This window comes from Microcebus murinus, chromosome 5 (assembly GCF_040939455.1).
Source record: "Microcebus murinus isolate Inina chromosome 5, M.murinus_Inina_mat1.0, whole genome shotgun sequence".
In the NCBI taxonomy this organism is placed as follows: Eukaryota; Metazoa; Chordata; class Mammalia; order Primates; family Cheirogaleidae; genus Microcebus; species Microcebus murinus.
Genome location: NC_134108.1, coordinates 111,103,743 through 111,117,216, shown reverse-complemented (window position 1 = coordinate 111,117,216; position 13,474 = coordinate 111,103,743). Strand labels below are relative to the sequence as shown.

The window sequence follows — 13,474 nt, the reverse complement described above, 5'->3', positions numbered from 1 at the left end:
GTGAAGTGATCACCCACTCAAGTTAATTGACATATCCACCATCTCAGATAGTTACCTTTATTTTTCTTTTTGTGATGAGAATACCCTCTTAGTAAATTTCAGGTATACAATACATTATAGTCACCATACTGTACATTGGGTCTCCAGAAATTATTCATTTTATAACTGCAAGTTTGTACTCTTTAGCCGATAGCTTCCCATTTCCCTCACCCTCTCTGGTAATCACACCTCTACTCTGTTTTTTCTGTACTTGACTTTTTTAGGTTCCAAATATACATGACATCACCCAGTATTTGTGTGATCCTTTCTGTTCCTGTTAATTTCGCTTAGTATAAGGTCTTCCAGGTTCATCCATATTGACACAAATGGCAGAATTTCTTTCCTTTCCTAAGGATGAATAATATTCCATTGTGTGTGTGTGTACATATGTGTGTGTGTGTATATACACCACATTTTTAAAAATCCATTATCCAATAATGGACATTTAGGTTGTTTCCATATGTTAGCTATTGTGAAAAATACTGCAATGAACATAGTAATGCCAATATTTCTTTAATATAATGATTTTAATTTACTTTGAATATATATCCAGAAGTGGCATTGCTGAATCATATGGTAGTAGTTCTATTTTTAGTTTATTGGAGGAACCATAGTACTGATTTCCGTGATGGCTGTACCAATTTACATTTCCAACAACAGCGCACAAAGGTTCCCTTTTCTCCATATCCTTGCCAACACTTGTTACCTTTTGGCTTTTTGAATGCATCCTAACTGATGTGAAGTGGTATCTCATTGTGGTTTAGATTTTCATTTCCCTAATGATTAGTGATGTTGTGTACCTTTTTATTTACTAGTTGGCCATTCATGTATCTTCTTTGGGAAAATATCTATTTAGATCCTTAACCTATTTTTCAATCAGGTTATTTTCCTGCTATTGAGTTGTATGAGCTCCTTGTATATTTTGTGTATTGCTACAGTTTGAATCTCCCCTCCAAAACTCATGTCGAAACGTATTCCCAAATGTGACGATATTGAGAGTTGGGGCCTTTAAAAGGCGATTGTATAATAAGGGTTCTGCCCATATGAATGAATTAATCCATAATAGATTAATGGGTTAATACATTAATGGATTATTATGGGAGGGGAACTAGCGGCTGATGAGGAAGGGAGACCTGATCATAGCATGTTGGCATGCTTAGCCCCTCGTGATGTGATGCCTTGCACGACTTTGGGAACCTGCTCAGAGTCCCCACCAGCCAGGGGCTCTCACCAGATGTGCTACCTCAAATTTGGGCTTCTCATCTTCTGTCACTGTAAGAAATAAATTTCTTTCTATAAATTACCCAGTTTCAGGTATTCTGTTATAAGCAACAGAAAATAGACTCAAACAAATATTAATCACTTATTAGATATATGGTTTGCAAATATTTTCTCCCATTCTGTGGGTTGGATTTTTATTTTGTTGATTGTTTCTTGTGCTGTGCAGAAACTTTTTTGTTTGATGAGGTCCCACTTATTCATTTTTGCTCTAATTGCTGTGTCTTTGGTGTCTTACACAAAAAGTCATTGCAAAGCCCAACATCATGGAGCTTTCCCTGTTTTCTTATAAGAGATTTACAGTTACAGTCTTATATTTAAGTCTTTAATTCATCTTGAGTTTATTTTTGTGTATGGTGTTTAAGGACTAATTTCTTTTTTATTTTTGTACATGGATATCCAGTTTCCCCAATGCCATTTATTGAAGATACTATTCTTTCCCTATGTGTATTCTTGTTACTTTTGTTAAACATTAGTTGATTGTATATATGTGGATTTATTTCTGGAATTTACATTTTGTTCCTTTGGTACTGTTTTGATTACTATGAATATTTTGAAGTGAGGTAGTGTGATGTCTCCAGCTTTGTTCTTCTTGCTCAAGATTGTCTTGGCTATTTGAGGTCTTTTGTGGTTTCATATGAATTTATGGATTTGTTTTTTTACTTCAGTGAAAAACGCCATCAGAATTTTGATAGAGATTTCATTGAAACTTTAGATCACTTTGTTTAGTATGGATATTTTCAGAATGATAATTCCTCCAATCATTGAACACAGGATGTCTTTCTTTCTATTTGTTTGTGTCTTCTTCAATTTCATCCATCAACGTTTTATTGTTTTCAGTGAGTATTGTTTTCAGGTGCTCATATAGGAGGTGAAATACAGTGAGCATATAGAAGGTGAAAAATTTTCACCTACTTGATTAAATTTATTCGTAAGTATTTTTTTTTTTTGTAGCCATTGTAAATGGAATTGTTTTCTTGTTTTGGATAATTCACTGTTAGTGTATAGAAATGCTCCTTATTCTTGTATGTTGATTTCATACCCTGCAATTTTACTGAATTTGTTTATTTATTCTAACAGGTTTTTGGTGGAATCTTTCGAGTTTTCTTTAACAATAAAGTATTGCATGGCTGGATACTTTCTGGATAGCCTTCATATATAAGATTGTACCATCTCCCAAAAGATAATTTATTTCTTTCTTTCTGATTTGGAAGACTTTTATTTCTTTCTTCTGCATAATTGCTATGGCTAGGACTTCCAGTAGTATGTTGAATAGAAGTAGTTAGAGTGGGCATACTTGCCTTGTTCCTTATCATAGAAGCTTTCATTTTTCACTATTGAATAGGATGTTAGTTTTAGGCTTGTTGTATATGGTCTTCATTATGTTTAGGTACTTTCTCTCTATACCTAATTGCTGAGATTTTTTTGTTATGAAAGGCTGTTGAATTTTGCAAATAGTTTTTCTGCATCCATCAAGATGATAATAATTTTTCCCTTCATTTTCTATCCCATTTATTGATTTGTATAGGTTGCACCATTTTTGTACCCCAGGGATTATGGTTCATGATCATCTTAATGAGTTGTTGAACTCAGTTCCGTAGTATTTAAATGAATTTTTGCATCTATGTTTATCAAGGATATTGGACTGTAATTTTCTTTCCATGTAGACTGGCTTTGGTATCAGGCTAGTGTTGGCCTGGTAAAAAGAGTTTGGAAGTGTCCATCTTCTTCAGTTATTTGAAGAGTTTGAGAAGAATTGGTATTAATTCTTCATTAATTGTTTGGTAGAATTTGCCTGTGAAGCCATGTGGCTGTGGACTTTTCTTTGATGGGAAATTTTTGTATTACTCATTTAATCTCTTTACTAATTATAAGTCTGTCCAAATTTTATGTTTCTTTATTATTCAGTCCTAGTAGGTTGCATGTGTTTAGGAATTTACCAATTTTTTCTAGGCTATCTAATTTGTTGGTGTGTAATTGTTCACAGTTGTCTGTTATGATCTTTTGTATTTATGTGGCATCAGTCCTTTAGTCTTTTCCTCAGACTTTAGTCTTTTCTGTCATTTCTGATTCTACTTATATGAGTCCTCTCTTTTTTTTTAAGTCTAGCTGAAGGTTTGTCCATTTTGTTTATCTTTAAAAAAATTCAGTGTAATTAATTGCCTCTGTTTTTCCAGTCTCTATTTCATTTACTTCTTCTCTGACCTTTGTTATTTCTTTCCATCCACTAACCTTGGGCTAGGTTTGTTCTTCTGTTTCTAGTTCCTTGAGGTATAACGCTAGGATGTTAATTAATTAAGATGTTTCTTTTTCCTTCATGCTATTTTTTTGCTATAAACTTCTGTCTTAAAACTGCTTTAGCAACATCCTATAAGTTTTGTTATGTTATGTTTTCATTTTCATTGGTTTAGGATACTTTCTAATGTCCCTTTTGATTTCTCCTTTGATCCTTTTGTTGTTCAGGAGGGTGTTTAATTTTCACAAATTTGTGAATTTTCCAGTTTCCCCCCGTTACTGATTTTTAGTTTAATAACATTGGAGTCAGAAAAGATACTTCATATGATTTCAATCTTCTTAATTTTGTTGAGACTTGCTTTGTGGTCTATCACATGATCTATCCTCAGAACATTCTAGATGCGCTTGGGAAGAACGTGTATTCTGCTGCTGCTGTATGGACTGTTCTGCTGCTGTATGTTTATTAGGTCCATTTGGTCTATAAATAAGTTGAAGCCTAATGTTTCCTTTCTTATTTTCTGCATGGATGATTTATTTATTACTGAAAACAGGTATGGAAGTCCCTATTATTATTATTGTATTGTTACCCTTTTCCCTCTTCAATTCTGATAATATTTGCTTTATATATTTATGTGCTCTCATGTTGGGTTCATATATAATTATTATATTCTCTTGATGAACAGATCCTTTATCATTATGTAATGGTCTTTCTGTCTTGGTACAGTTTTTGATTTAATGTCTATTTTGTATAATATAAGGGTAGCCACTCTTACTCTCTTTTGTTTTCCATTTGCATGGAATGTCTCTTTCTATCTCTTCACTTTCATTCTATACATGTCCTTAAAGCTGAAGTGAGTCCCTTGTAGGCAGCATATATCTGAATAGTATTTTCCTCTATCCATTCTCCACTCTATGTCTTTTCTTTAAATCAGCATATTATGGGGGTACAAATGTTTAGGTTACCTATATTGCCTTTGCCCCACCTGAGTCAGAGCTTCAAGGGTGTCCATGCCCCGGAGGGTGCACAGTGCACTCATTAGGTGTGAATATACCCATTTCCTCCTGCCCCTCCCATCTGCCCGACACCCAGTGAATGTTACTACTATATGTGCTATATATGTGCACTATATGTGCACATAAGTGTTGATCACTTAATAATAATTTGATGGTGAGTACATGTGGTGCTTGTTTTTCCATTCTTGGGATACTGCACTTAGTAGAATGGGCTTGAGCTCTATCCAGGATAATACAAGAGGTGCTAGATCACCATTATTTTTTGTGGTTGTGTACTATTCCAAGATATATGTGTACAACATTTTGTTAATCCATTCATGTGTTGATGGGCACTTGGATTGTTTCTATATCTTTGCAATTGTGAATTGTGCTGCTACGAACATTCTAGTGCTGATGACTCTTTTATAGAAAGTCTTTTTTTCCTTAGGGTAGATGCCCAATAATGGGACCAAATAGTAGTTCTATTTTTAGCTCTTTGAAGTAACTGCATATTACTTTCCAGAGAGGTTGTACTAGTTTGCAGTCTCACCAGCAGTGTATGAATGCTCCCGTCTCTCAGAATACACACCAACATTTGTTGTTTGGGGACTTTTTGATAAAAGCCATTCTTACTGAAGTTGAGTGATATCTCATTGTGGTTTTGATTTGCATTTACTTGATGATTAGAGATGTTGAGCATTTGTTTATATGTTTGTTGGCCTTTAGTCTATCTTCTTTTGAAAAGATTCTGTTCATGTCCTTTGCCCACTTTTTAATGGGTTGTTTGATTTTTTTTTCTTGTTGATTTTCCTGACTTCTATGTAGATTAAAGTTATCAGCCCTTTATCAGATGTGTAGCATGCGAATATTTTCTCCCATTTTGTAGGTTTTCTTTTGACTCTCATGTTAGTTTCCTTGGCTGTGCAAAAGCCTTTTAATTTGATCAGGTCCCATTTATTTATTTTTGTTGTTGCTGTGATTGCCTTTGGGGTCTTCTTCATAAATTTTTTGCCTAGGCCAATGTCTAGAAGAGTTTCCAACATTTTCTTCTAGAATTCTTATAGTTTCACACCTTAAGTTTAAGTCTGTTACCCACTGTGAGTTGATTTTTGTCAGAGGTGAAAGATGTGGGTCTTGTTTCAGTCTTCTACAGGTGGCTATCCAGTTTTCCCAGTACTCTTTTATTAATAAGGATTCTTTTCCCCAGTGTATGATTTGGTCTGCTTTGTCAAAGATTAGATGGCTATATGAGAATGGCTTTATATCTGGGTTCTCAGTTCTGTTCCATTGGTCTATGTCTCTGTTCTTGTGCCACCACCATGTTGTTTTGGTCACTATAGGCTTGTAGTATAGCTTGAAGTTTGGTAACTTGATGCCTCACAATTTGTTCTTTTGCTTAAGTTTGTTTTTGCTATACAGGTCTTCTCTTGTTTTATACAAAGCATAGAATTATTTTTTCTAGATTTATGAAAAATAATGTTGCTATTTTAATAGGGATTGCATTGAATCTATAGATCACTTTGGGTAGTAGAAACATTTTACTAATGTTGATTCTGCTGATCCATGAGTATGGTATGGTTTTCCACCTGTTTATGTCTTCTACTCTTTCCTACCTCAATGTTTCATAATTCTTGTAGATTTCTTCTTAGTTAAGTATATTCCTATATATTTTATTTTCTTTGTTGCTATTGTGAAAGATATTGAGTTTTTGATTTGGTTCTCAGTTTGACAGATGTTGGCATGTAGGAATGCTACTGATTTGTGTACATTGGTTGTGTAACCTGAGACTTTGCTGAATTTGTTTATCAATTCCAGTAGTCTCATGGCAGAATCTTTGGGGGTTTATAGATATAAGATCATATTGTCAGCAAAAAATGATAGTTTAACCAATTTTGCCCCCATTTGGATGCCCTTGATTTCCTTCCTTGTCTGATTCCTCTGCCTAGTTCTTGTCTGGACTTCCAGCGCTACGTTGAATAGAAGTGGTGATAGATTGAAAATTTATCTGGTTCCAGTTCTAAGTCGGAATGCATTCAATTTTTCCCCATTCAATATGATGTTTGCTGTGGGTTTTGCATATATGGCTGTTATCATTTTTAGGTAAGTCCCATCTATTTCTATTTTGTTAAGCGTTCTCATCATAAAAGGGTGCTAAATTTTGTTGAATTTTTTTTTATGTGTCTATTGAGAGGATCATACAGTTTTTGTTTTTGCTTCTATATATGTGGTGAATTACATTTATAGATTTGCGTATGTTGAACCTGCATGTCTGGGATGAAGCCCACTTGGTCATGTGTATTGTTGTTGTTGTTGTTTTTGATAAGCACCTGAATTTGGTTTGCTAGGATTTTATTGAGAATTTTTGCATCTATATTCATAAGGGATATTGGTCTGTAGTTTTATTTTTTTGTTGTGACCTTTCCTGGTTTTGGTATCAGAGTGATGTTGGTCATAGAATGTGTTGAGGAGGATTCCTTCCTTCTCCATGTTGTGGAATAATTTCTTCAGGATAGGCACCATTTCTCTGTAGGTCTGGTAAAATCCTGGTGTGAAACCATCTGGTCCAGGACTTTTTATATAGGAAGGCTTTTTATTGCTGCTTCAATTTTGGTACTTGATATTAGTCTATTCAGGAATTCTATTTATCCCTGATTGAGCCAAGGGAGGCTGTGTGTTTCTAAGAATTTGTCCATTTCCTCCACATTTTCAAATTTATGTTCATAGAGGTTTTTATATTATTCATGGATGATATTTTGTATTTCTGTGGCATCAGCTGTAATTTCTCCTTTTTCTTTTCTGATTGAGCTGATTAGAGTCCTTTCTTTTCTGTTTCTGGTTAAACTGGGAAGAGGTGTATCAATTTTGTTTAATTTTTAAAAGTACCAACTTTTGAAATTAGTTTTCCATATAGCTTTTTTGTTATTGATTTCATTTTATTTCTGCTCTGATCTTTTTTTTTCTTTCTTCCTTTTATTTCATCATATTATGGGGTACAAATATTGTTAGGGTTACAAATATTGCCCCACCCTACCTCCCTTCTCCCTGATGTGCCAGAGATTCAAGCGTGTCCAATCCCCTGGTGGTACGCACCAAACACATTATGTAAGTATACACCCTTCTCCTCCTCCCCATCCCACCTTCCCACCACCCGATAAAAAGTTTTTTTTTCTTTTTTTTTTTTGACATTTTGGTTACATTGTATATCTTTGCCTCTCCCTACGAAGGGTTAGAGGTAACCCCCCCCCATGCTCGCCACAACCCTAACATGTGTATCTCCCTCCACAAGCCCCGTGAACACTACCACATTTGAGCACCATAGTTTTAATCAGTCAGAACCAATTTGATGGCGAGTAGATGTGGAGCCCATTTTCTTCATCTTGTGTCACCTCACTTTGGATAACGGGCTTCAGCTTAATCCAGGATAGCATAAACGGTGCAAGCTCACTGTTGTTTCTTAGAATTGAGTAGTATTCCATTGTGAGCATATACCACATTTTAATTATCCACTTATGAATTGACGGACACTTGGCTTGTTTCCATGACTGTGCAATAGTGAATTGTCCTGCCATAAACATTCAGGTGCAGATGTCTTTATAAAAGAATGTCTTATGCTCTTTTGGATAGATGCCCAACAATGCTATTGCTGTGTCACATGGTATTTCTATTTCTAGCTGTTTGAGCTATCTCCAAATTCTTTTCCACAAAGGTTGCACTAATTTGCAGTCCCACCAGCAGTGTAAGAGTGTTCCTGTCTGCATCCTCACCAGCATTTGTTGTTTTGAGATTTCTTGATATAGGCCATTCTTACTGGGGTTGGATGGTATCTCATTGCAGTTTTGATTTGCATTTCTCTGATGATTAGAGATGTTGAACATTTTTTTATATGTTTGCAGGCCATTATTCTGTCTTCTTTGGAGAAGTTTCTTTTCATTTCTGTTGCCCATTTCTTGATGGGATTGCTTGATTTTTTCTTGTTAATTCTTTTAAGTTCTAGATAGATTCTTGTTATTAGACCTTTATCAGAGGTGTAGAGAGCAAATATTTTATCCCACTTTGTGGGTTGTCTATTTGCTCTACTGATGGTTTCCTTGGCTGTGCAGAAACTTTTTAATTTGATCAGATCCCATTTGTTTATTTTTGATGCAGCAGTGATTGCCTTGGGGATCTTCCTCAAAAATTCTTTGCCTAGACCAATGTCTGATAGGGTTTTCCCAACATCTTTTTCTAGGATTCTTAAGGTTTCATGCCTTAAATTTAAGTCTGTTATCCATCTTGAGTGAATGTTTGTGAGAGGTGAGAGATAAGGATCCTGATTCACTCTTCTGCATGTAGCTAACCAGTTTTCCCAGCACCATTTATTGAAGAGAGATTCTTTTCCCCATTGTCTATTTTTTGTCAGCTTTATCAAAGATTAGGTTGCCGTACACTGATGGTTTCATCTCTGGTATCCCAGATCTATTCCAGATATCCATGCTTCTGATCTTGTGTCAGTAACAGGCTGATTTAACTATTATTGCTTTATAGTACAGCTTGAAGTCAGGAAGACTGATGCCTCTCAGTTTGTTTTTTTTATTTAAGATTGCTTTGGCTATATGAGGTTTTTTCTGGTTCCATACAAAGTGAAGAATTATTTTTCTAGATCTGTAAAGAATGCTGATGGTATTTTGATAGGGATTGCATTGATTCTGTAGATCACTTTAGGTAATATTGACATTAAAATGTCAATGTTAAACTATATTGATTCTACCAATGCATGAACATGGTAGATTTTTCCATCTGTTTAAATCTTCTGCAATTTCCTTTTTTAGTGCTTTGTAGTTCTCCTTGTATAAATCTTTTGTATCTTTCGTTAAGTATACTCCTAGATTTTTAATTTTCTTTAGGGCTATAGTAAAGGGTATTGCATTTTTGATTTGAGTTTCTGCTTGATGGTTCTTGGCATATATGAATGCTTTTCATTTGTGTATATTGATTTTATAACCTGAAACTTTACCAAATTCAGTTATCAAGTCTAGGAGTCTCTTGGAAGAGTCCATGGGGTTTTCTAGGTATAATATCATATCATCGGTGAAGAGCGAGAGTTTGATTTCATCTGCCCCCACTTGAATGCCCTTAATACCCCTCTCCTGCCTGATTGCTATCACTAGGACTTCAAGCACTATGACAAGGATGCCCACTGTCACCTCTCCTGATCAACATAGTGCTTGAAGTTGTGCTCTGATCTTTGTTATTTCTTTTCTTGTGCTGGATTTGGGGTTGGTTTGCTCATCCTTTTCCAGTTCTTTGAGATGATTCCTTAGATTGCTGATTTGTGATCTTTCTGTCTTTTGTATGTAGGCATTTAGGGATATAAATTTTCCTCTCAGGACTGCGTAAGCTGTGTCCCACAGATTTCGATAACTTGTGTCTCTTTTATCATTTAGTTTCCTCCTTAACTCAATAATTATTCTGGAGAAGGTTGTTTAGTTTCCATGAATTTATGTGGAGATGAGAGTTTCTGTTGGAGCTGCTGTGGTTTGAGAAGATCTGTGGTATAATTTTCTATTTTTAAAAAATTTCTTGAGACATGTTTGGTGGCCTAGGACATGGTCAATCTTACAGAATGTCCCATGAGCTGATGAGAAAAACAGGTTCAGTGGTTTTGGGGTAGAATGTTCTGTAAATGTAGGTCAGAGCCATTTGTTCTAGAGTTCTGTTTACGTCCATTATTTATTTTCTCTTTGGAGGATCTGTTCTGTCCTGTCAAATGGGTGTTGAAGTCCCCAGATATTATGGTGATGCTGTTTATCATTTTCTTTAGATCAAGTAGGATTTGCTTTGTGATTCTGGTTGCACTTTAGTTAGTTGCACAAAGATTTAGGATTTTATGTCCTCTTATTGAATTGTACCCTTCACCATCATATAGTGATCATCTTTGTCTTTCATTACTTCTTTTGGTTTGATGAGTAAGTTATCTGAAACCACAACTGGTACTCTAAGTTTCTTTTGGTCTCCATTTGGATGGAACATTGTTTTCTATCCCTTCACCTTGAGTCTGAATGCATCCTTGTGGGTTAGATGTGTTTCCTGAAGGCAGCAGATACTTGGTTTGTGCATATTTATCCATTCAGTCATCCTATGTCTCTTTAGTGGGCAGTTCAAGCTATTCACATTTATTGACAGAATTGATAAGTGGGGCAGATTTCTGTTCATACTGTTGAGTTGAACATTGTTGCTTTGTTTACTCTCTTAAGTCATTGAAGTATCTGTCCTTTGACTTTTAGGCTTTGGATGATTTTACACTGGTCAGTGTCCATTATGCATATCTGTGTATAGGGCTATTGTGAATACTTCCTGGAGAACAGATCTTGTCTTGATGAATTACTTGAGTCTTTGCTTGTCTGAAAAGGTCTTTATTTCACATAATAAGAAAATTCACATAAGAAAATTTGTTTTGCAAGATACACAATTTTATTCTGTTTGAGAAGAATGTGAATGGGGCCCCAGTCTCTTCTTGCTTCTAAGGTCTCAGTTGAGAAGTCTGCTCTTGGTCTGATGGCTTTTCCTTTGTAGATTACTTGCTGCTGTTGCCTTATAGCTTGTAGGAGGGCTTCTTTTATGTTTACTTTGGCCAGTCTGAAGGCCATGTGTCATGATTTCTTCTTGTTTGCCATGAATCTCCCAGATCCTTTCAGCTTCTTTTATCTGGATATCTAGATTTCTAGCAAGGCCTGGGGAAATTATTCTTCATTACATTCTCAAATAGTTTACCCTACACTTGTATATTTTCTTCTTCACCATCAAGTAGGCCTATGATTCTTATATTAGCCCTCTTTACATAATCCCACATTTTTTGTAGGCTTTGCTCTTTTGTCTTATTTCTCTGCTCTATCTCTGTGACTGACTTGTTTAATTGAACATGTTATCTTCTGTTCCCTAGATTCTTTCTTCTGCTTGAATTAGCCTATTCTTGAGGCTTTCCACTGTCTTTTGTAATTCCTTGATTAAATTTTTCATTGCCAGACATTCTGTTTGATTTTTATTTAATATTTCAATTTATTTAGTGAATTTTTCTTCCATGTCCTGTATCTTTGTGTGTGTGTGTGTTTTCTTTGTGTTGGGTATCCATTTTCTCTTGCATTTCATTGAGTTTTCTTACAATCCATGTTTAAAATTCTTCTGTCATTTCAGTGTTCCAAATTTGGTTGGTATCCATTGCGAGGGAGCTGGTGTTCTCTTTTGCAAGTATCCTTTCAGATTGTTTTTTCATACTTCTGGAGTTCTTTCTCTGATACCTTCCCATCTGGAACAGCTGTTGCTTCTTACCTTTGGATTTTCATTTAGATAATGACATGCCCAGTTTGGTCTCTAAGCCAGTAGGTGGTGCTTGTGGGTGAGAATTGACCACACCCTGTGTGATGGGTCAGTACATGCAGTAAAAGGACATGCAAATTTACCTCAATGTCAGTAGGTGGCACTTGCCAGGAGGAGCAAGGTGTAATGTTGTTTTGGGGTCCTGTAACCATCTCTCATTCCTATGGAGAGGCGCTATAGTTCCTTGGGTGGTGAGTAGGGCCCTCGGACTTCCAGGTGTGTCCTTATTCTTCGCCTCAGCATGGGTGGGTGGGGCAGTGAGGCTGGGTGGGGCTGGATCAGGTGAAACTACCCTCTAGCTCCAGAAATGCTTTTAGTAGGGGTCACAGGTCTGTCCCACACCTCTAGGCAAAACTTCCAGGGAAGGGCTAAAGTGGCCCTCCTCAACCAAAAGTGGGCATGTTGAGGTGAGGCTGTCTGAGACTCGCAGTCTGGAGCAGGCCTTGCTCCTTTTCACTCTTCCTTATTTCATGGTTTCTTCTGGGTCTCTGCTGGCAGGGAGGACCTCAAACCAGTTGAGCTCTGCCTCAACTGTGATGTGGGGGGAGGTTCCTTGGCCAGGATCATGGCCTAAGCTGGGAGTGTGGCCTTCCCATGGGAGGAGAGGTGCCCCTTGAGCACACTGCAGCTAGGACCCACTCTGATCTGCCCCTGAAGGCACACATACCTCAGTAGACTAATTCACAAATATCCCTTCTGTGCCCGGGGACAATGTGATCAAGACCTGGGTGTATGGGATCTAGCCTGCTGGACTGTGCCCTGGGCTCCAGGGTTCAACTCCTGTCCAGGTCAGGGAGAAGAATGCTGGTCTCTAGTCACCCACAGGGTGCCCAAGCTGGATCAATGTCTCTCCACCTTGGGGTTTTCCCTGCTCTGCTGAAATCACTGGACAAGTAGCACCAGGAAGTAGCACTGGATGGGAAGCTCATAGTCTGAGCACCCCTCGGTCCACTGCAGGGGCCCAAAAGGAAGGGTCCTATTCACTGTGGATGCCTCCCGGTGGTGGCTAAATTGTCTCTTTCAGTAGACACGAGTATGGGAAGGTAAGGGGAAAATGAAGCAATATGGTGTCTGCTGATTGGCTGTGGTCTGTGGTGTGGGAAGGGCCCCTAGGGAGCTGGGAGCCTGGTGCCCTGTTCACAAGATGCCGTGTCTGTTCACTGATGGCAGCATTCTCTGGGCTGGTATCAGCAGGTCTCTCCAGCAGCTTGGGAGCTTACCAGCAGTCAAAGATGCAAGGGAGGGGAAATTTAACCACTTCACCTACCCTTTCCACTGGTCTCCAAGCCTTTTGGAGCTTAATCCCTACAATACTTTTCTCTTTCCAGTTCTGCTCCACAACCTCTTGCCATGGAGTCTCCTGTAGGTTCAGGCACCCTTCTTTCTGACCCTCATCTGATCTATGTTTGTCTGCCTGTTTGTTTTTTTCTCTTTCATCTAAAATTTCTCCTTTTTGCATAGACCCTATGGATGAAGGTGTTTCTCATCTGCCATCTTGCCTCCCACTCTGTCTTTTGATTGGAGAATTTAATCCATTTATACTCAGAGTAAGTTTTGATAGATAAAGACTTATAGC

The 13,474-nt window shown here is 37.2% G+C and overlaps 1 protein-coding gene across 4 annotated transcripts in view; it reads right to left on the bottom strand.

Annotated features, from left to right (window-relative positions):
* The window catches only part of TSBP1 (testis expressed basic protein 1), a 100,376-nt gene that overhangs the window by 69,841 nt on the left and 17,061 nt on the right, over positions 1-13,474 (bottom strand). The gene's annotated exons all lie outside the window — the stretch shown is intronic.